The sequence below is a fragment of the Mustela lutreola genome, chromosome 16 (genome assembly GCF_030435805.1).
Source record: "Mustela lutreola isolate mMusLut2 chromosome 16, mMusLut2.pri, whole genome shotgun sequence".
NCBI classification, from domain to species: Eukaryota; Metazoa; Chordata; class Mammalia; order Carnivora; family Mustelidae; genus Mustela; species Mustela lutreola.
In genome coordinates this window covers 26,680,130-26,703,872 of record NC_081305.1, presented here as the reverse complement: position 1 = coordinate 26,703,872, position 23,743 = coordinate 26,680,130, and the positions used below count along the sequence as shown (strand labels likewise).

The 23,743-nt window shown below is 47.9% G+C and overlaps 1 long non-coding RNA gene and 2 other non-coding genes across 3 annotated transcripts; 2 read left to right on the top strand and 1 right to left on the bottom strand.

The window, feature by feature from the left end:
- The first annotated feature begins 554 nt into the window (after window positions 1-554).
- On the top strand, window positions 555-637 carry TRNAL-CAG (transfer RNA leucine (anticodon CAG)). The gene has a single exon. It is a non-coding gene; the product is annotated as a tRNA-Leu (tRNA).
- Window positions 638-886: 249 nt separating this feature from the next.
- On the bottom strand, window positions 887-969 carry TRNAL-CAG (transfer RNA leucine (anticodon CAG)). The gene has a single exon. It is a non-coding gene; the product is annotated as a tRNA-Leu (tRNA).
- A 224-nt stretch (window positions 970-1,193) lies between these two features.
- On the top strand, window positions 1,194-23,294 carry LOC131818729 (uncharacterized). Its single transcript, XR_009348923.1, has 3 exons — window positions 1,194-1,402; window positions 7,910-8,074; window positions 23,140-23,294. It is a non-coding gene; the product is annotated as an uncharacterized LOC131818729 (long non-coding RNA).
- Window positions 23,295-23,743: the final 449 nt, after the last annotated feature.

The window sequence follows — 23,743 nt, the reverse complement described above, 5'->3', positions numbered from 1 at the left end:
GTAAAAGCCATCTTTCTCTGCATGCGGCTCCAGGTCAACACGTTGTGGAATGCGAGCCCACGGCTTCCAGTCCCGAGGAGTTCATGGCAAAGTCCATCTCAAAGCACCTCCTTTCCAAAAAGAATTGCCTAAACCACCGCCCCCCTCACCCCCTCACCCCGCAATAGTCCCGACCTTTGCCACCGATAATGGCAGTCGTTAAAAATAATAGCACATCAGCTTCCGAACTTTGGCGAGTGGCCAGAATTTAACTATAGTTTTGTTTCCATTTTGTTTATTTTTAGGATTATTTTTTGATCGATGGCCAGGGAAACTGATTTTTCGTTTTCTGCTAAGGCTTCAGTTTCCATTTAATTTCATACGTAGAAAAAAGTCCGACTCATTTGAAGAATAAGTTAAGTCTCGGTAACACGGGTCGTTTTTATCCGTGGACGCCTAAGATCGTCCGTGTAGACCCGGAGTGGCCAGCTTACCTCATAGGCCTTGGCTGGTTTCCAAGCCACGTGGCACGGAAATAGCAACTACATCAAGTCCTTCCAAATGTTTTTTCGGAAGTCAGGATGGCCGAGCGGTCTAAGGCGCTGCGTTCAGGTCGCAGTCTCCCCTGGAGGCGTGGGTTCGAATCCCACTTCTGACAACTCCAAACTTTTTCTCTTTTTTTCGTTGCAACCTTAGAGGAGATTGCGTATGTTTGACAACTCTAAGAATGGACCTGCGATATAGATCCGGGCTTTCTTTTTACAGTCTCAGGTAAAATAAATGTCATTACGAAGAAAGTGCTCGTCAAGAAGGGAATACTTGTTTTGTAAAGCGATTAAATAGAACTCTCCGAAGGTAAAGTATCACCTAGTAGATCTGTAACTGTTGGTGAAAAGCAAAACAGCTTTGTCAGGAGTGGGATTCGAACCCACGCCTCCAGGGGAGACTGCGACCTGAACGCAGCGCCTTAGACCGCTCGGCCATCCTGACTATTGCAACCCAGCTTTGCAAGCAAACCTCTTCGGAATAGCTCTAGTGTGCGCATGCGTAGCGAAGAGCCGCGTTGTGGGGAGGGCGGGGGCGGGCTTTGTTTCGCGCGGAGTGTTGGGAAGAACTAGAAAGACGCGCCCGCTCGAAGGGGCGGGGCGAAATGGGACTGGGACCGACCCAGCGAGGTGACTGACGGCAGAGGGCGCGCGCGGGGCGCTGGAGAATCGGGGACTCTGACTCGCAGGCATGCGTGCCTTCGACGGGCACAGTTTATGCAGGCGTGCATTCATTTACAATTCAAGTCGGCTTCGAGACTGGCGTATCTGCCACACTTCCTGTGCATTTCCTGCACGAAGCCGTCAAACCCGCCTTCCCGCGCCGGCTGGGAGATCTCTGCTTTCGCCCGCACCAGTTGAAATCCGGATTTCCCAAGGTCTGATAGCACGCATCTCGCGTTCTCCCTGCGCACGTTTGCCGAAACGGCACCTTCCCATTGTGTGTTACAGCCATTTATTCAGGTTCGCGGTCACACCGCGTCCCGCAGCGACACAGCGGGATACGCGCTGTGTTCCTGACCGTGTCCCTAGAGCCCGAACCGGGTTTGGCTCGAAGTAGGCGCGCAGGGAATGTCTGTGGATTAATCCTTCCCTCGCCTCCCCCTTCCTGGATTCTGTCATGCGGTGATTCACGTTTCCTCCCCGGCCACCGCCCCTCGTCCACACGCCCCGGCGCGGTGGGAAGCAGGTCCCGACCCCCGCAGCACCTTCCGCCGGGCGCCTCCATAACCCCAGACTTGGGCATGTCCTCGGTTCCGTCTAGGGACCAAAAGACTTATGCGCCCCGAGGGCCCCTTTCTCCCGGGGATTTCCGAGAGGGAAAAGGGCACTTCCACCCTCCCAGGATGTCATACGCCCCCGTTGACCCGCTCCCCCTCCCCCCAGTCCCCAGGCCCTGAAGACGAAGTTCCTAAAGGCGGGCAGGAAGGGGGGGAAGTAGGGGGGACAGGAGACAGAGGTTCTGTCGAGGCGGGGCCCCTGACTGGCTGTGTACCTTGGGTCTGAAAGGTGACTGAGGGTGACTTCTGTGAGCTGACCCTGGACCCTCGACCCTAGAGTCAGAGACAGGGGACAGACTCAGAGACTGTGAGTAGTGGAACAGGGGACAGACTCAGAGACTGTGAGTAGTGGAGTCACGCTTGTCCCGCAGTGCCCTCTGACTCACCAGAGACAGTGTCACAGAGCAGCCTCAGGCAGGGAACATTCCCTACCAACCCGAGCTCAGGACCCTTTCCAGGCCCTTAGGGCTTAGGATGCCAAGGGGTGGTCCGACTTCTCGGGTATGCAGAGGTCCTGATTCTTTAATGGCTGAGGAACCTCCCCATCCCCTTTCCTTTTCACAAATGCCCCCTCCTCACTGGGTGTCAGAATTTATTTCTTCGGGTTCAGCAAGGACCTCTTTTTTTTTTTTTTAAGGTTTTATTTATTTATTTGACAGAGAGAGATCACAAGTAGGCAGAGGGGCAGGCAGAGAGAGAGAGAGAGGAGGAAGCAGGCTCTCTGCTGAGCAGAGAGCCCGATGCCGGTCTCGATCCCAGGACCCTGGGATCATGACCTGAGCTGAAGGCTGAGGCTTTAACCCACTGAGCCACTCAGGCGCCCCCAGCAAGGACCTCTTTTGCGTCTTCTCCTGAAATACAAATTGCCCTGGACACTGGAAAGGGCATCCACAAACATTTAGGGAACACTTGCTATGTGCCACACACTCTTCTAGATGCTGTTAAGAAACAGAATTTCTGTCCTCATGATACATTCAAGCATGGGGTGAAGGGAAAGAGAGAAGACAGAGATGAATGGCAAAATGTCAAAGAAGGTCAGGTGCTGATACTTGCAAGACAGAGGATGTGTTAGGAAACTTGCAACCAGGTATCCTATAAGGTAGCCAGCAATCCTGCTGGGGCACCATTTCTGGCCATCTGATTTGATAGGGCTTTTCATGACTTCTACATACAAATGAATCTTGTCCATAGCGATGTAAGTGGATTTTGTTGCGGTGGAATGCAATTAATGAGTGCCTCCTGGATACTGACTATTTTCCCCATCTACTTATAAATTCATTTCATCCTTCCTGATTGCCAATATGCATGTGTCTTTAAAGATTTATTTATTAGAGTGAGGAGAAGGGATAGAGGGTGACAGAGATAATCCTAACCAGAGATCCCTCCAGCTCAGAGTCCTAGGCAGGGCTTGATCCCAGGATCCTGATATTATGACCTGATTTGAAATACAAAGTTGGAGGCTCAACTGACTGAGCCACCTGAGCACCCGATACATGTATCTTTGATTTCTCCTTAGAACAACTTGTAATGGGGCACCTGGGTGGCTCAGTGGGTTAAAGCCTCTGCTTGGGTCATGATCCTGGGGTCTTGAGGTGGAGCCCCGTGTTGGGCTCTCTGCTCTGCTTCCCCCTCTCTCTCTGTGCCTGCCTCTCTGCCTACTTGTGATCTCTGTCTGTCAAATAAATAAATAAAATTAAAAACAACAACAACAACAACAAGTTGTAACATCTTACTGGTTTCCTCAAAATTAATGAATTGCAAGAAATCTTTGACTTGTATTCATTGTATACTTTTATGAGAATCGTGATTTTACCCTAAAAAACAATCTCCTTTAACCATGATCAAGAAAGACTAGAAGCTCTCATAGGAAGCGTGGTAAGGGAGGGCCTCTCTGAGGAGGTGATGCTGAATTTGAAAGGGAGAGACTAGATCAAAGCTGGTGGCATTCTTCATGGAAGGCATAGCCAATGCAAAGGTCCTGAGGCAGGGAGGAGTGTGGTCTGTTGGAGGGACAGCAAGCTGGTGGGACAAGGGTAAGGATGGAAGAGGCTGAAGTTTATGTCTCTCAGGGCTGGGTTGCCAGGGAGGGGAATTTGGATTTTCTACTCTGTGTGATGGTGTTACTGGAGTGCTTTCAGCAGAGCAGTGATCCTAACTGGATCCTTTGAAAACGATCCCTTTGGCTGTTGTGTGAAGGGGGGGATGTGATAAGCCAAGAGAAAAATCAGAGCCCTGGGAAAGGCCATGAGAGATGAGGTGGCTAGACCAGGGTAGTGAAGACTGCAAAAGGTGGCTGAATTCAAGATTCAAGGTGTGTTCTGGTGGTAAAAAGAACTAGTCTTGCTGGCTGGCTGGTATGCTTGTTGGGGTGCAGATGTGGAGAGACGGGACAGAAAGTCACTAAGGCCATGGCGGGATCAGGTTACCAGATACAACTTTTCTTTAAGGCAAGTGCATCAGTCAGGCGCTGCTAGCTCCCCACTCCTGCCCCATTGCAGGAAGCTCAGACTCAGACAGTCTGAATGACTTGCCAGGGTCCTCTGGAAGCTCCAGAAGCCTCTGGAACAACCCCCACCCTGCCACGCCTTATACCACGAACCTTTCTGACTGTGTATCATTTTGGAGATGGAGTTCAAGTCAGCCCCTTTCTGCCTGCTGCCCTCGGGCCTGGCTGGGAGAAAGTGCTCACTGGAGGGGGATCAGTGCTGGAGCTCTGCTCAGCCCTGTCTTCCAGGTTTGAGTGGATGGTCAGCTGTCCTCCCTTCACACTTTTTTTTTTTTTTGTAAAGATTTTATTTATTTATTTGACAGAGAGAGAGATCACAAGTAGGCAAAGAGGGGGAAGCAGGCTCCCTGCAGAGCAGGGAGCAGACCCTGAGACCATGACCTGAGCCAAAGGCAGAGGCTTTAACCCATGGAGCCACCCAGGCACCCCCCTCCACACTTTTAAGGTTCCAGACTCCTGGCCTGGAGGAAGGCTTTTAGGATCCTATTCCAGCCTCAGGCCCCCAAGACCAAAAAATGGGAAAGGAGGAATCCTGTTTATCTCATTTTCCCTGCTTATCAGCAGCCTAGATATCAACAGTGGACAGTAGAGGGACAGGCCTCACCCAGTCCCCACTGTAGGCCTTTGTCCAACCTGAAAGAGGAAAGTCCCCTGAGCTCAGCCTGGGAAGTCCACCAGCATCTGGGGATGCCCCAGCCTGGCTCTTCCTGTGCTTGGCCCCAGTTAGTGTGGATGGAATTAGCGGCCAGTTGGCAAGCCGGTGCTCAGCCAGCCGAGGGGCCTGCAAGGGGGATCCTAGCATCCCTGTGACCTTGGCACACATCACCACCTCTGCCTGGGATAAGAGTGGCAGGAAACCGAGTTTTATGAATGCTTTTTTTACACCCATTCACTTGCTGTTCCTAACAGTACCACAACATAGGTTGTCACAGCTCCTCTTTCACAGAGAAGGACAATGAGGCTCAAAGAGGCCAAGTAACGTACCCAGATTTGCCCAGCAGATAACTAGAGCCTGATTTGTCTGGCTCAGTACCCCTTCTGGACTACTACTGGGGGCCTAGAACTGTGATAGGTGCTTTTCTTTACATTGTCTTCTTTAACAACAACAAAACCCAAATACCCTAATGAAGGTTGCCAAATGGCCAGTGAGACTTTGTGATGTTATTTTTACTCCTGTTTTTATTCTTGGAGGAGACTTAAAAGAAAGGGTAGGTTTTTCCCAGCAAACCAGGCCAAGCAGAATGACCAAGTATTTGTGTTGAGGCTCTGGTTTCCTTGGCAAAGGTTGGGGGACAGAAATCATCAGGCGCCACCAGCAAAGCCCTGCCAAGGCCCTGGTTTGGGCAGAGTGGGGAGCCCAGGGGTGAAGGGGATGATGCAGGCATGGATCACTGATGGGATGGGAACGGCTCGGTCCACCCAAGTCCAGCCTTGGCAGAGACAGAGGTAGATGGCCCAGTTTCCTGATTTTGAATGGGTCAGGTGGACAGTGGTGACCAGAATGGACCAAAGGCCAGGAGCTTACTTCCAAGTCCTCTGGATCACTTATCATGCCTCTAGAGCCTCTGGTCGCCCTACAAAGAGAACCCTAGGAATGGGGCAGACCCTGTAGCTCACCACTCTGATAAGCAAGGGGGCACAGAGCCTGTTTTAATCCGAGTGCATCAGCATGTGGCTTCTGAAACCACTCTGCTGTTTGCTAGCTGTGTGACCGTAGAGGAATTCCTTAGCTTCTCTGCTCCTTGCTTCCTCAGTTCCCTAGCTGTAAAATGGATTTAGGAATAGTGTCTGCCTCAAAGAGTTGTTGTAAAGATGAAAGAGTTAATGCACGCCGAGTAGGTAGAGTGCTGGCAGAGAATTATGCCTTAGCCTAGAAAAAATAAAGCCCTATGCCGTCTCTGGCCCATGGTGGATACTGTGGGGCAAGTTTTCAGCTATCAAACTGACTTTGCAGAAAGAGTGTCCATAGTGCCATCCCCTCGATCCCACAACCACAGCAGACCCCAACCAACTGCCCCATTAGAGCTAGCCTGGCTCACATCTCTAACCTCGCCTCCCATATCCTGCCCTCTACCCCCATCTGTTTCTCCAGTGCAAAAAGCCTGTTCCTTCCTGGGGCCATGGCACTGGTATTCCCTCTGTGGAGCCATTCCCCCCCACCCGCAGCTTATGTAGGACTGGTTCCTTTTATCGCTCCCCTATAGGCTCGGACGTCTCTGCTAAGTTGGCCCCTCGTCTTATCTCCCGTTCGCTCTGGCTGGCTTCCTCCTTGCAGGTGCGAAACCCCTGGGCTCATTGCTGGCTTCTTTGCTCATCGTGCCTCTCTCCTACTAGGCTCTGTGCTTGGTAAAGGCAGGAGTCTTGGCCATTTTGCTCACCAGTTCCTCCCAGCAGGTAGCTCAGTGCCTTTCACACAGCAGGAGCTGCCGTATTGCAGGAGTGGATGAACAGACGGATGGTTGGGTGGATGGACGGATGGACGAGTAAATCCCCTGGGTTTTCTGTCCTTCAAGGGTGGAATTCAGGAAGCCTCCCCAGGTGTGGCCCCCATGACCCCTTGTGTTCCCCTCTTTGTCTCTGACCCCCATGCTCAGCCCTTTGCATGGGTACATCAGCTCCTTGTGCCTGTCTGGTGCTCAGGCACCTCCAGGTCCCCTCACAGGCCCGATCTGCTCTGCTTCTTTCAGCTAAAAAGCTTTTGATTTCTGCTTGAGGCCTGTTTAGCCCAGGGCTTCCTCTCCAGCAGGCTGACTGTTTAGAGCAAGGGGACAGGGTGAGGCGCTGGCTGAGGGTTAGAACCCTGGCTGGTCTCCTGGCATACTCCCTCTGCCCACATCCGTGTGATGGAGTAGGCTTCTGCCCTACTAGTTGGTTAGCAGGCTGCGCTGCATGCCTACCACCACCGTGGCCCCCTCCTCACTCCTGACTCCCCAGAGTCCCCCAACGCCTGGCCTGCTGCCGCGCAAATACTATTGTCAGTCCTCATTGGCAGGTGCCACACTAGTCGTTAAATATTTTGAACGTATCCACAGGACTACATTATGGCTTTCCTGTTCTGCCTGATACCCCAGTACTCTTTGGGAGCCCCCTATGGATTCAGTCCAGTCCTGACTCTGGCTGCCTCCCCCTCCCATTGCTCATCCCTCCACCTCTCCACTCCAGTCTTCTGGTACCAACCTGGATCTAGCTGTGCCTGAAGCCATCCATCCCTGGTCTTTTCACATAAGACAATGTAATGCAAACTTCCACCACATGTAACCCAAATAAATACAACCTAGAGCTCTTCTGCCAACATGGAAGTCACAAGGGGGCTATTAAGGATTTGAAATGTGGCTGCAGTGAATTGAAATGGGTCAGAAACGTAATATACAAACAGGATTTCAAACAAAGTAGGACAATAAATGGAAACTACTTTATTATTAATTTATAATGCCAATGACATGTCAAAGAGGTCATATTTTGGCTAGATCATATTTTGGCTATGTTGCGTCAAATAAAAAATATTATTAGGATTGATTTCAGCTGTTTCTATTTCCTTTTTCAGCGTTGCTCCTAGGAAAATCTACTTATGTTTGTGGCTTGTGTTATCTTTCTATCAGACAGTGCTGGGCTCCTGGCTGATCAACAAAACATCGGGAAGCAGGAGATCAGAGCCTATCCAACGAAACTAGGCAGCACCCTGGGAAAAACTCCAACAATGCCAGAGAAGGAAGGCAAAAAAGGACAGTTCTGATCTACAGGGATGGAGAGGAAAGGCATCGCAGGTAGGGGGCACCTCGTGAGCAAAGGCCTGGGAGTGGGACTCAGACAAGATGGGTCTGAGAACCAAAGGTGGCATAGAGGAGACTCGAGGGTTAAGATGGGCCACTGATTCCTCCAGGGAAGCTGGGGGAAGGAGGAGTTCTTGGGGATGGTGTGGGACAAAGGGATAAGTATTTTACTTGCCCTTCAGCCTCCATACATTTTCTGTATGTATCACGAGGACCCAGGGCTGGGGTAACCATCTCCCTAGCTGTGTAGAATCGGTTCGGGTCCCCGAAATGCTGGAACCCAGAATTGCAGGCTATGTCCGATGCCCACGCCCATCAAAATGGGGCTTCTGAGGCGGGAAAGAAGAGCCCCAATTCTGGGCACAGACAGGAATCAGCAGCTACAGGCCTTTCCCACCAGTGTGGAGCCAGTCAGAGCTCTCACGTTTCCTCCAGAAATTCTTTCATCTTCAAATAGCTGCGGATTTTCCTCTGAACTTTTGTTATGCCTACCAGTTTCTGTTTTATCTAGGAAACAGAACACTGTTTTTTTTGTTTCTGTTTCCTGCAGTGCCTTTTTATGGCCACTGGGATCCAGATTCTAGGAGAAATACTCATGTCCTAGGGACCTCAACAGAGGGTAAGGATATGCCAGCAGGGGCCTGGGAGGTGACAGTGGACTCTTGGAGTCCCAGGAGTCCTTGCTGAGTCATACAAAATCAGGGTGCCCATGCCCCAGCCAGAGCCTCTCCGGGGTAGCAATGCTCCCCAAATTTACTACTTTTGCAGTGCAAAAGAAAGAAACCTTGAGGGGACACCTGAGTGGCTCTGCCTTTGGCTCGGGTCATGATCCCGGGGTCTCTGCTCAGTGGGGAGCCTGCATCCTCCTCTCTCTCTCTGCCTGCCTCTCTACCTACTTGCGATCTCTGTCAAATAATTAAATAAAATCTTAAAAAAAAAAGAAAGAAAGAAACCATGAAAATGACTTTTCACTCTAAAAAAAAAAGACCATTACTGACTCCTCTTATGTTCTCCAAAGGCTTCAGCAGATACAGGAGTGAGTGTCTTGGTTTATCAAGCTCCCCATAAAAATGAGGCAGAATCTGATGCAGTAGTTTTCTAGGTCACACAGCCTGAAAAAGATCCAGCTTCATTGCCTTCTCCTGGCCCTCAGCTCCCCACTGGCTGCCCCCTCCCCCAGGGAAGCTGCTCCCAGCCAAGTCAGGTTCCCCATCTGCACTAGAAGTGCAGCAGCCCCCCAGGATGGTGTGTGGTTCCCTGTAAGAGTGTGTGTGTGTGTGTGTGTGCGCGCGCGTGCGCGCCTGAACCTCAGACCACATATGCCCCCACCAGACCTCACACTCCCTGTGGGCAGGGCCTGCCTGGGCCCTTCATCCCCCACTGATCCCCAGCACCTGGCATCTTCTAGGCACCCTGGAAATATTTATTTATTTAAAAGATCTTATTTATTTAATTGAGAGAGAGAGATAGCGAGAGAGAGCATAAGCAGGGAGGAGAGGGAGAAGCAGGCTTCCCGCTAAGCAAGGAACCCCATGTGGGACATGATCCGAGGACCCCAGGATCATGACCCAAGCTGAAGGCAGATGCATAAGTGACTGAGCCACCAAGGTGCCCCTAGAAATAGTAATTGAGCAAATGAATGGGTAAATCCTACATTCAGAGTCTTTCCCGCCAGATATTCACCACACCCCCATTAAGGACCTCAGTCCCTATGTTCCAATCCCTGAGATGACATTTTAGAGGAGTCGATTCTTTCCTAAGGTCTGGCTGTGGGAGAGAAGACATTTCCTTTCTCTACCTAGTCAGTGCCCAGATCGAGTGGCCACTCTGTGCCAGCCCTAAGGGCCCCAGATAGGTGTGGGGGCAAGAGTGTGTGCTTCCATGAAGTGTCCCCAACGTGCCTGCTGTGTTAAGGAGGTACATTTATAGGGAGCCTCAAATTAGACCGAGCATGCAGCTCTCTATCCTCTGACAACTCTTGGGGGAAACTGAGGCAAGGGATTTGGAAACAGCAGCCGCTGGAGAAGACAAAGGTCACTGGGGTTGGGCTTCTACCTCCGGGCTCAGATTTGTCTTTCAGCCAGGGTCCCATTCAAGATATCTGTGCCCATAACCCATAGGAGGCGGGAGCCACGAACCATGTGGTTCTTCACCACAACTGCATGAGGCACCAAGGCTGTGGGGTGAGAACAGGAGCCACAGAATCTTGGCCAGAATGGGAAGGTCATAGAGGGATGGGTGCCCAGCTCTGGCTGCAGACAGGTGGCACCCACTGATGCAAGAGCTGACTTAGGAAACAAGTGGAATTCGATTGGGCAGAAGAAGGCAGGACCCCTGCAGACAGCTCGGTCAAGAGGAGATGTGGCCGCTCTAGGATGGGCTTGAAGACGGGGATGGGCCAGCACCTTAGTCTGTGGGTGTGTGCAAGTATGTGTCTCTGGGAGTGAGAGTGTGTGTGTGAGTGTGTTTAAGCACATCGCACACAGCTGATTAAGTGTGTGTGAGTATGCATGCTGGTTTAGAGATGGATGTGTGTCTTTGAGGGTGAGGGTACCCTGCTGGCCAGTGTGGGTATGGGGGGGCATTTTCGGTGGCTGGCTTAGTGGCTGTGTGTGTGTGTTGTATGCAGGCATGAGGATTTGCCTGTCTGTGTGGGACAGGGATGGAGCAACAAAGCACTCTGAACTTGGGATGGAGTCATTCAGGGCTTATACCTCTGACAGACTCTTGGGAGTTTGTAGACTTGAGGGCAGGAGAGTCAAGTTCAAGTCCCAACTTGGCCACTTCTCAGCTGTGTGGCATTAATAGTTTCTTTTTTTCAAAATTCCATGTTCTCATCTATAGGATGGGATGGATCATTACCCTTACTGCCTCCTGGGGCTAACTGACAGACAGCTTTGGGAGGATGCCAAGAAACCGGGCCCCTCAGTTCACTCTGGGGAGAAAGGATGAGAAAGGAGTTCCCATTCTCGGTGGTGTTGGAATTTCTAACCATGAGCATGTATTCCTTTTATCATAAAAAAGATGTTAGAAAAAGGCATTTGTGCTCTGGAAACCCTCACTGCCTTTCTCTGCGTAACGGGGGAAATGCTTGTGGTTTTGAGGACAGATGACTCAGGTGGCCAAGCAGGGCATAAAGTTCTTTTTTTTTTTTTTTACTGGGGGACAGGCCCTGAGGGTGGGCAGGCTCTTCTGGGTGGCTTCCCTCTCCCCAGGAGTCAGCTGGGGATGTCAGCCTCTAACTTAGGGTAGACAGGGAAGCTGCTTCCAGGAGGCCCTCTGGCTTGCCTTCCTGGCCAAGGAGAATTGGGACCAACCCCAGTCACCCGCTAGAACAGGTCCTACAGAGATGCAAGGGGTTACATGAAATGGAAACTGTTCACATGCTTATTTTTCCTTTCTTTTCCTTCCTTTTATTGTTGTTTTTGTTTTTAGTCATCTGGCACCCTCCCCAACACACCAATGAATCACAAAAAAGCTATTATCAGAGATTAACTCTGGTCAGGGAGAGAGCTTTCACTTTCCTTTTTGTGCCTTTCTTAATAAGGATTGAATTTTCCAAGTGTGTATGTTTTTTCTTTCTGTCTCTGACTCCTCTTCCTGCAAACACCAGGAAGTCTCTGGCCAGAGATTCCTGCCCTTTGAGGGTTTTCTTCTTTGAATCCCAGTGTGTTAAAAGGAAATTAAAACCTTAGTCACTCTTATATCATTTAAAAAATACAAAAATGCTGAATTTCAATACTTTACACATTTTTACATTATATAGATATTTAAAAATTTTAGCAGGCGCTACACATACGTAATGTAAGAATTTGAAAAACTCCAACATCCTTTCCTGATTAAAAAGAAAAAAAACAAAACAACTCAACAAACTAAGAATAGAAGGGAACTTCCTCAACTTGATAAAGGGCATCTTGAAAAACCCACAGCCAACACCATACTTAATAGCAAAACACTAGATGCCTTCTCCCTCTGATCAGAAATGAGACAAGGATTTCTGCTCTGCTCTCCTTTAGTCAACATTTTGTTGGAGGTTATAGCCAGGAAATAAGTAAAAAAGAGAAGTAAAAGGCATCCAGACTGGAAAGGAAGAAGTAAATTGTCCCTACTTGTAGATGACATGATTTTATTTTAATTTTTTATTGAGGACATGGTTTTATACACAGAATAGTTTCAGGGAATTAGCAACAAACAAACAAACAACCCTCACTAGAAACCCCACTAGAAACAAACGTAGTGCTATAAGGTTGAGGAAAGGTCGATATATAACGACCAACTATATTCCCGTATACCACTCACGAGCAAGCCAATAATAAAAATGAGGAAAACAATTCCTTTTAGAACAGTATCCAAAATAATAAGATACTTTGTAATAAATTTAACAAATGCAGTGAGAAAAAGTTTTGCACAGTGACAATTTTAAGTTGTTGCCAAGAGAAATTAAAGAGATCTAAATAAACAGACAGACATTCCATGTCTCTGGATTGGAAGATTCATTTTCTTCTTTTCCTCCATTCTTCTTTTCTTGTGGGGGGAGGAACAGAGGGGGAAAGACTCCACACCCAGCAGGGTGCCCAGCTCCGCTCCATCTCACAAACCTGAGATCGTGACCTGAGCCAAAAACGAGTCAGAAGCTTACCTATCTGAGCCACCCAAATACCCCTGGGAGACTCATTTTCTTTTTTCTTTTCTTTCCTCTGCACCCCCCCCCCGACCTTGAACTTTTAGGAGAAAATCTCTGTGACCTTGGGTTAGGTAAAGGTTTCTTAGATATGACAGCAAAAGAACAATGCATAAAATTAAAAAATTAACAAAGTGATTTCATCAAAATTTACAACTTTATGAGTCTCACCGTTAAGGAAATCTAATCACTAGGGGTGCCTGGGTGGCTCAGTTATTAAGCGTCTGCCTTCTGCTCCTGTCATGATCCCAGGGTCCTGGAATCAAGCCCCGCATGGGGCTCTCTGCTCAGGGGGAAGCCTGCTTCTCCTTCTCCCACTCCCCCTACCTGTGTTCCCTCTCTTGCGATGCCTCTTTTGGTCAAATAAATAAGTAAAATCTTGAAAAAATTAAAAAAGAAAATCTAATCACTAAAAGTGAATATTCCTAAATTATGCATGTGATTAAAGACACAGAGAACACTTTGTAAAACGCTCACTACTCAGAAAGAAGACAAATAATCCAATTCAAAAATAGGCAAAATTGGGGTGTCTGGCTGGCTGAGTTGGTGGAGCATGCAGCTCTTGATCTTGGAGTTGTGGGCTTGAGTCCCATGCTGGGTGTAGAGATTACTTAAAAGTAAACTCTATGGGGGAAAATAAGCGAATAGATATTGCCCTAAGAAGCTGTATAAACATCCAGGAAGCATATGATAAGGTGTTCAACATCTTTAGTCATTAGTGAGATATAAACCACAATGAAATACCAATTCATACCACAAGAATTACTACAATAAAAAAGGATAATACTAAGTATTAACAAGGATGAACCTAGAATCCTCATAAACTGATGATGGAAATGCAAAATGGTACATCCTATTTGGAGAAGTTTGGCAAGTTTCCTAAGAAGTCAAATATAAGTTTTCTATATAACCATAGGAATATTTATCAAAGAGAAATAAAAACATAGGTCTACACAGAGACTTACATATAAATGTTTAGAGCGGCATTATTCATGATAGCCAAAGAGTGGATTCATAATAGCCAAACGTCCGTGGATGGATGAATGAATAAACAAAATGTAGGACATACATACAAACGGAATACTGTAATTCAGCCACAAAAAAGGCAAGAAGTATGGATGCATGCTCAAACCTGGATGAATGTCAAAAACACTACGCTGACTGAAAATCGACAAAAACAAAGGGCCACATATTGGATGATTCCATGTCTATGAATTTTCCAAAAAAAGGACAAAACCGTAGAGACAGTAATTAGTTTAGTAGTTGTCTGGGGTTGAAGAAAGAGAAAGGGATGTGATGGCAAATCAGCGTGAGGGCTCTTTCTAATGGAATGTTCTAAAATGTAATTGTGGTCATGGTTGCGCAACTCCTCACATTTACTAAAAACCATTGCATTGTACACTTCGGAGAACAAAACAACAATGATAACAAAAGAATGTACAATTTATTTATCCATTGTACTGTTGATAAACATTTGGGTAGTTTCCAGTTTGGAACAATTATAATTCTGCGAATGTGGACATTCTTGTATATGTCACTTGGTAGACATATGTACACATTTCTCTTGGGCATGTATCTAACAGTAGAATTCTGGATCACAGGGTATGACTACACTCACCTTTAGTAACTACTGCTGAGGAATTCTCCCTAGTTTTCTCCAAGTTACTCTCCATCAGCAGTGGATGAACTTACTCATTACTCTACATCCTTGCTGACAACTAGGATTGTCTGTCATTTTCTTGTCGGTCATTTTGATGGGTTTGTAGTGGGTACCTCATTCTGGTTTTAATCTGCATATCCCTGGTGACTAATAAAATTGAAAGTCATTTCAAATTTTCTTTGATTGTGTTTCTGACCACTTGGAAATCCTCCTTGGGAAATTCTGGTTCAAGCATTACTGCCCTTTTTCCCCTCCTTAAGTAGTCTGTCATTTTCTTATTGGTTTTCAGAGGAGTTCTTTATATATTCTAGATAAAAACTTTAAATCCCACTTTTTGGCTTTTCACCATTTTAACAGCGTTTTCTGGTGAACACAAATTTTAGTTTTAGTGTAGTCTAACTACTCAGGTTTTTTCCCTTTATGGTTTGTACTTTTTTTTTTTTTAATATTTATTTATTTATTTAAGATTTATTTCAGGTAGAGCAAGAGAGAGAGAGAGAATGAGACCTCACGCACAAGCAGGGGAAGCAGTAGGCAGAGGGAGAAGCAGTCTCTCCATTGAGCAGGCAGCCTGATGTAGGGCTTCATCCCAGGACCCTGGCATCATGACCTGAGCTGAAGGCAGACTGAGCCACTCAGCTGTCCCTATGGTTAATACTTTTTAATATCCCCAGTCAAGAGGTTGTCTCCTAGTTCAAGACCATGGAGATATTACCTGTTTTCTTCTAAAATACTTTAGATCAACAATCAATCTGAAATTGACTTTACATATGGTTTGAGGCAGGGGATCCATATTTTTTTTCCCCATTTGGATCATTGATTGATACAATACTTTTTTTTTTTTTTTTTTTTAAGCACAACAGTTTTGTTTGTTTGTTTTTTATTTGGCAGACAGAGATCACAAGTAGGCAGAGAGAGAGGGGGAAGCAGACTCCCTGCTGAGGAGAGAGACTTGATCCCAGGCCCCTGGAATCACAACCTGAGCCAAAGGCAGAGGCTTTAACCCACTGAGCCACCCAGGTGCTCCAAAGCTTAACAGTTTTAAAATAAGTCTTGACTCTGATGGGTAAGTCCTCCAGGTTGGTTTTTCTTCCTCAAATTGCTTTGGTCATTTTAGGTCTTCTGCCTCTCCATATAAATTTTAGAGTCTTTTCTTTTTTAATTTATTTATTTGATAAACAGAGATTACAAGTAGTCAGAGAGGCAGGCAGATAGTGAGGAGGAAGCAGGTTCCCTGCTGAGCAGAGAGCCCGATGCAGGGCTCGATCCTAGAACCCTGACACCATGACCTGAGGCAGAGGCTTTAACCCACTGAGCCACCCAGGTGCCCCAAATTTTAGAGTCTTAATGTAGTAAAAACCATCTTGTGATTTTTGACTGGAATTACATTAAATCTATAGACCAATGTGAAGAAGTCAGAAGTAGACTTCTTTACAATTTTGAACTTCCAGTCCGTGATCATGGTATATTTCTCCATTCATTTAGCTTTTCTTTAATTTTATTTTCAAAAACATTCAGTGTGGGGCGACTGGGTGGCTCAGTCTTGTTGGGCTTCTGACTTTTGATTTTGGCTTAGGTCATGACCTCAGGGTTGTGAGATTGGGCCTTGTGTTGGGTTCTGCTCTCAGCAGGAGACTGCTAGAAATTCTCTCTCCCTCTGTGCCCCCTCCTCCAGTAAATAAATAAATAAATAAATCCTAAAAGGAAACAAAACGTTTGGTGGTTTTCAGCATTGAGGTCTTGCATAACTTTGATTAGATTTATTTCTAAGTTTTGGGGGAGGGTATGTGTTATGGTGAGTGCTGTGAATTGTGTAAGACTGATGAATCACAGACCTCTATCCATGAAGCAAATAATACGTTATATGTTAATTTAAAACTTTTTATTTCTAGGGGCGCCTGGGTGGCTCAGTGGGATAAGCCTCTGCCTTCGGCTCAGGTCATGATCCCAGTGTCGAGCCCCATGTCGGGCTCTCTGCTCAGCAGGGAGCCTGCTTCCTCCCTCTCTCTCTGCCTGCTTCTGATCTGTCTGTCAAAATAATAAATAAAATCCTTTTTCAAAAAAAAACTTTTTATTTCTAAGTTTTTAAAAAGACAGATGTAGGGAAAGCTCTTCTCTGGAAGGAGGTGTGTTGAGGTGTTAGCTCTGTCCCCATACCCCACTGTGCCTCTGACATGAAGAGAGTGGCACGGAAACCAAGGCCTCCTGAGGGAAGGCTGGGAGTAGGGCCCATGCGCCATGAGGGATGTGAGGTGGTGAGAGCCACGGCTGACCTAGGGAGACTGCAGTAGCTCCAGAGAAAGATCCAGACCCAGGGAGAAGCTAAGTCACCAAGATGGCAGAGCATCTGGCGTAGGAAGCTGAAGGTTGCGTTCCTGAGGGCAGGGGACCCCCCCCCCCAACAATGGGATCGTTGGGGCAGTCCCTTTCGTCTCCTTAAGTACTGTTTCCTGTGTGTCCTTAAGGCATGTCCCCGTCCCAGAAGTCATGAGCACATCCTGTTCCTCAAAGCTGCCACGGGGTCTGATGGAGATCTTCCAATGACCCTGGAGTCAACTGGAGAAGGGGGCTGCCTCTTTCGGCTCCAAACCGCCACGCTGGTCAAGGTGGGGTGGTGACTGGAGACCCTCTGCTGTCCCCAGACCAGGGGAGGGGACTGAGCTGCTCAAGGGTGCCCTGGTGCCCCTCTGCCCTTGCCCATTCTTCCCCACCCCAGATGTTTGTGGGAATTCTATGTCTCTGCCTGGGAGGTCCAGGCAAATTCTTTCTGTGTTACAGATGGTCGTAAGTCTGTGACTTCCTCCAACTGACCTGTCCTGCAAGCGTCTTCCGGAGCCCTTAGGCAAGAGAGCCACTGCATGCCTTGGGGTGGTGGCGTCTCTCTGCTCCATCCATTCCTATATCCCCACCTTCCTTAGAGAATCTCTTCTGTCTTGTCCTTAACCCCTGAGGTGGGACCCCAATCCTGCAGCCGGGGTTTTCCAGAAGCTCCACTAGCCCTATTCCCAGCATCTCCCCCTCTCCACGGCCCCCTTCAGGGTTCTTGAACAATGGGCGAGAGTTGGGGAAGGTCTCATGGAGCCCCAAAGGAGCAAGATAGAGGCGAGCTCAGAGGAAAGAGCACTGGACTTCACGGATATCGTCCCTGTGAAAGTAGCAGGTGATAACTCAGCCTGGCTCTCTGTTATGTGGATTGACTTACTTAATCTTCACAGAACTCCTTTGGGGTGGGTACTCTTGTTTTCCCTGTTTTGCAGAGAAGGAAATAGGCACCAACGGGTTAGGCTGCTTGCCAAGGTCCACAGCTGTAAGTGATAGAGCCAGGATCCAAACCCAAGTGGTTTGACTCCAGAATGTGGGCTCTCGACTCGTATAATCTGCTGCTTCGTCCAGCCCTTGGGACCTCTGAGCTCTTGGTCATGCTGTTCTCTCCTACTGGAATGCCTTTCCTCCCTCCTCCACCTCCCAAAATGCACCCCTCCAGACCTAGCTCAGTGCTTCCCCTCGAGCCAGGCAGAGCTCCAGGCATCCTCCTCAAAACGACCAGGCTGCCCCTTCTTTCCACTGTGGCGTGGACACGCCATGTTGGCTTTGCCCAGTTATGACATCGCTCCACAGCGAGCCATGAACATTTCCAGGCAGGCCCTGGGCTCTGTCCACTGTGGTGTCCCAGCCTCCAGCACGTAGCAGCAGACCCATCCAAGAGCTGTTCAGTGTCCCAGATGAGGCTCGCCTCAGCTTCTGCCTTTCTGGCTCCTGTGGGATTTTGGATAAGTCCGTGGGACTTGGGATAAATCACTCCTCCTCTCTCACCTCAGAACCATCTCCGTGGTTCCCAGGACTGAGCTTTTTTCTCTAATTGTTCCTCAGCTCCTGAAAGCCCCATCTCTCCCTGCCAGGGAAATCACCTGAGGACTTTCCCTCCACAGACCATTCTCTGGGAGAGAGATGGGAGCTGCTCGTTGGGCCAGTCCTGACGTTCTGGGACTTGGAATGTCCTGGAGGAATGTCTGAGTCACCTTCCTGTCTGAGGAAAGCATTTGGCTGCTCTCCCTGGGGTGATGAAGGGCCAGGAAAGGTCCTAAGTCCTCTGTCCAAGTTCTACTCTTCTTGCCCAGGCCTCAGCTGGAGGGTCATCTAGTAACAGCAACTTACTGATAAATTGCTACGAAGTAGGGGCACCTGGATGGCTCGGTTGGGCAGGCATCTGACTCTCGGTTTCAGCACAGGTTGTGATCTCAGGGTTGTGAGACTGAGCTTCGGGTTGTGCTCCTCGCTCAGTGGGGAGTCTGCTTGAGTTTCTCTCCCTCTGCCTCCCAACCACTCACACACTCTCTCTAGCACTAAAATAAATAAATATTTTAAAAAATAATAATTGTAAATAATAATAATAATTATTATTATGAAGTATTGTATACTACCTCTTCCCGACCCATTCCCAGCTCTGCGCATTTCCGAGCCAGAGAAGCTTGGCAGCAGGACAGTTAGGACCATAGGTTGGGGTCGGGTCACAGCTCCAGCTTCAGGGCTGCTATTCCTTCCCCTCTCCAAGCCTCAGTTTCCCCATCTGTAAAATGGGACAAGAGGGCCTTTCCTCCTGGATCGCTGTGAAGAACCTACGTGTAAGCCACACAATGCCTGACCCGTAGCTACTGCTCCGAACCTGGCTTCGACCATTGCAGAGATGAGATCTGCGAGCAGCTTTGGTGCAAAGAGTAGGTGTTCTATTTTTTCTTTTAAAGATTTTATTTAGAGAGTGAGAGTGGGAGTGGGGGTGGGGGTGAGGAGGGATAGGGGGAGAGGGCATCACGAGCAGACTTCTCACTGAGCGTGGAGCCCCACACGGGGCTCAATCTCATGATCCTGAGATCATGACCCTAGCGGATATCAGGAATCAGACACCCAACTGACTGAGCCACCCACCCAGGCTCCCCAAACAGGAGGTGTTCTCTTCACCTCCACGTCGGCAACATTGAGCACATGATAAATATCCAAAAGACCTCAGGAAATGTTCCACTTTTAGCCCTACCTCAGTGGCTGTGTGTCTTTGGGCAATCTGCTTTCCCTCTCTGGGCTGGCCCTCTTTGGGGGGTGGATGTGAAGTTGTCTCAGCTGACACTTTAAAATTGAGGCCCAAGCAAGTGGTGGGTCACTGGAGTCATTCTGCAGTTGGCAGAGCTGACCTGGTCTGATTTCTGTCCCTAACCGTAACCAGCTATGTGACAGAGAGAAGTTCTTTGACCTCTTGAAAACTCTGTTTCTTTATCTATCAAGTGTGTCCAGATTCTCCCTTTTTCTCAGTGTTGTTCTACAACTCCAGCCCATGAGGAATCCTTGGCGTAGACCCAGGACATTCTAAGTGCTCAGTTAATTAAAGATTATTTAAGAGAGGGGAAGTGGGGGCAGAGGGAGGGTGGTTGTAAATCATGTGTGTGGGAGCCCTGAAGAGCAACAAACTCCAGCTGGTGAGGCGGAGAGAGGGGCTCCTTGGAGAAGATTGGCCCGAAGGCCCAGAAAGGGAAGGTGACCTGCTCCGTGCCACACCGCTGTTGCGGCAGAGCTGAAAGGGCCTCCACGGATTTGGCCCCAGTTTGGGCTGGGAGGTAGCAGTCTATGAGGGGGGCAGGCACTGGCTCTCAGATGACCCCCCGGGAAGGGGGATGCCGTTTTCCAGTTTGTATTGGGAAGGTCTGATTTCCTCTCCTCCTTCTGAGAAGCCAAAGGCTCCCAAAACAAACAAATAAAGATTGGTTTGTTTTATTTTATTCAGTGACTGATTGGTTTTACATAATATGTTTCAGCAGGGGCAGTTTTTCCCTGCTGATTTCACCCTCTCTGTTGAGGAAAGGGCTTCAGAACAGGAGGCAAGAGGGTTCTAGATGTCTCTGGGACTCAGTTTCCCCTTTTGTGAAATGACCTGATTCTACAGGTATGCATGTAGTCTTGCAAACCATGTACTCTTGGGCATCTGTCTGGCTCAGTCGGTGGAGCCTGTGACTCTTAATCTCAGAGTTATGGGTTTAAGCCTCACCCTGGTTGTAGAAATTACTCAAGAGAGGGAGACAAACCGTAAGACTCTTAACTCTAGGAAACAAACTGAAGGTTGCTGGAGGGGGTTGCTGGGGGCGGGGGTGGAGAGATGAGGTAATTGGGTGGCAGGCATGAAGGAGGGCCCTTGATGTAATAATGAGCACTGAGGGGGTGCCTGGGTGGCTCAGTAGGTTAAAGCCTCTGCCTTCTGCTCAGGTCATGATCCCAGGGTCCTGGGATGGAGCCCTGCATTGGGCTCTCTGCTCAGCGGGGAGCCTGTTTCCTCCTCTCTCTCTGCCTGCCTCTCTGCCTACCTGTGATCTCTGTCTGTCAAGTAAATAAAATCTTTAAAAAAGAAATAATGAGCACCGAGTGTTATATGCAACTGATGGATCACTGACCTCTACCTCGGAAACTAATAATGCACTATATGTTAATTAATTGAATTTCAATAAAAAATGTGATACACAAAGTAAAATCTTTGAAAACAAAAATAAAACAACCATGTACTTTTGCAAGCCACTGATTATATTGTACAATGGGGGGGTATAGAAGGAACAGAACAGTGTGCAGAGAAGACTGCAGCATTAGGAGGGGTGAGGGGAGGGAGCTGTATACATCCGGTTGCAGAAGCAGAAAATACTCCTCAGGGCTCCATGAGGAATCAGTAACAGGGCTTGCCTCTGGGGAAAAAATACCAGTCTGGAATGGAGAAATATTCACTGTTTATTCACTTGTACTTTTTGTTTTTTTTTAAGTAGGCTCCCTTTTGGGGTGCCTGGGTGGCTCAGTGGGTTAAGCCTCTGCCTTGGTCTCAGGTCATGATCTCAGGGTCCTGGGGTCAAACCCCAAATGGATCTCTCTCTCTCTGTGTCAAATAAAATAAATAAAATCTTTTAAAAAAATTTCTTTTAGGGGCACCTGGGTGGCTCAGTGGGTTAAAGCCTCTGCCTTCAGCTCTCTGCTCAGCAGGGAGCCTGCTTCCCCTCCTCTCTCTCTGCTTGCCTCTCTGCCTACTTGTGATCTTTCTCTGTGTGTGTGTGTGTGTCTGTCTGCCAAATAAATAAATAAAACCTTTTAAAAAGTTTTTTTTAATTAAAAAATAATAAATAAATAAGGTAGGCTCCACACCAGGAGCCCAATGTGTGGCCTGAACCCAGGATCCCAGGACCGTAAGATCAAGACCTGAGCTGAGATCAAGAGTCGGACGCTTAACCGACTGAGCCACCCACTATTCTTTTGTATCTTTTAAAATAAAATTGTCCACTTTGGCTGTGCCATTCCCCTGGCCTCCCTGTTCCATTTCTGGCTGTTCTGTTGGTCTGCTGCTTTTCCCAGCCAGATCACCCAGAATAATCTCTTTAATGTCTGGCCGTCTGATTAATAAGCTTAATCCCCTCCCCTCACATGGAGTGGCTTCTTCCCAGGTTCCAGAGACTAGGACATGAGCATTTCTGGGAGGCCATGAATCTGTCTACTGTATATGACTTTGATCAATTTCCAGTTTTTTGTTTTTGTTTTTGTTTTTTTTAATTAACATATGATGTATTATTTGCCCCAGGGGCACAGGTGTGTGAATCATCAGTCTTACACAATTCACAGCACTCCCATACCTCCCCAGTGTTCATCATCCAGACACCCCAATCTTCCATCCTGCTCCCCTCCAGCAACCCTCAGTTTGCTTCCTGAGATTAAGAGTCTCTTATGGTTTGTCTCCCTCTCTGGTTTCGCCTTGTTTCACTTTTCCCTCCCTCCCTCTATGATTTTCTGTCTTGTTTCCTAATTTCCTCTTATCAGTGAGATCATGTGATAATTGTCTTTCTCCGACTGACTTAATTCGCTCAGCATAATACCCTCTAGTCCATTCACTTTGTTGCAAACGACAAGATTTCGGGTTTTGTTTTTTTTGGGGTTTTTTTGATGGCTGGATAAATATTCCAATATATATATATATATACCACATTTCCTTTATCCATTCATCTGCTGATGGACATCTAGGTTCTTCCATAGTTTGGCTATTGTGGACATTGCTGCTATAAACATTCGGGTGCCCATGTCCCTTCAGATCACTACATTTGTATCTTTGGGGTAAATACCCAGTAGTCTGATTGCTGGGTCATAGGATAGCTCTATTTTCAACTTTCTGAGGAACCTCCACACTGTTTTCCAGAGTGGCCACACCAGCTTACATTCCCCAGTTTGCAGTTTTTGATTGGTTCTTTCTGACTACCTTGCACTGTTTTATCATTGTTCTTTGGTGGGGAGTGTTTTCAGAGTTTGTCAGTCATTCCAGAAATCCCAGCCGTGAATGGTAAATTCTTACAATGAAATACAGTCTAGGCATAAGGACAAATGCACTGAAGGGAAAAGGAGCCACGTAGCTGAATCTCACAAACACCGCGTGGAGGAAAGAAGGCGCCTACGAAAGAATGCTTTCTGCCTGGTGCAGATGGACAAAACACTGGTCTTGGCAGAGGTGCTGGGAAGGTGGCTTCCCTTGAGAGGCTCGTGGTTGGAAGAGGTCGTGAGGGGGTTTCTGAGTGCTGATAATCTTCTATTTTTTACTTTTTGTTTTCAAGTTTCTAGACATCTTGCAAAAACAGTATGACAAATTCCTGTATTCCCATCACCCGGAGTCATTGTTAACATTTTGCTACCTTTCTTTTTTAAATCCTTCTCTCTTTCCAGATAAGGCATCCTGGCCCATGGGGCAGAGACAGCATCCCTGGTACAACCACTTTCTGGAGCTCAGGAGACAAGATGCAGGGAGAGCATCTTTTTCCTTCGTGGGTGGTCTTGGAGGATGCTTCTCGAGAGATACGGACCTCAGTCATCCTCCTACCTGAAAGCTCCTGGGCATTCCAGGTACTCTTAGTCCTCTCTTCCCACCCACATCGCTGAGCATCAGGGCAAATAAGTGACAAGCAAGTGAGGGTTAGGCACCATCATGGAAAAAACCTTGAACTTGGAGATGTACCTCCATGGGTTTTCTCCTCTCCTCCTTCCACATCATTCCTCACCCTCTTCTGCCTCCCTCCTTGGAGGGTGTCATGTCCCCTCATAGTTCCAGCCACCACCTCTTGACTTGGGATTGCTTACTGGGATTTCCCAGGACCAGGCATATAATCCCTCCAGCTCAGACTTTTCCCATCTGTGAAATAAGCAATGGCCGTTATGCTCTTTCAACCCCAAAAGGGCTATGGTGAGGACCGTTGGAAGCAGAGAATGAACAAGTCTTTGGTTCTCAAACAATTTGGTGGTGCAAGCGTTACTCATCCCCATTTCACAGAAC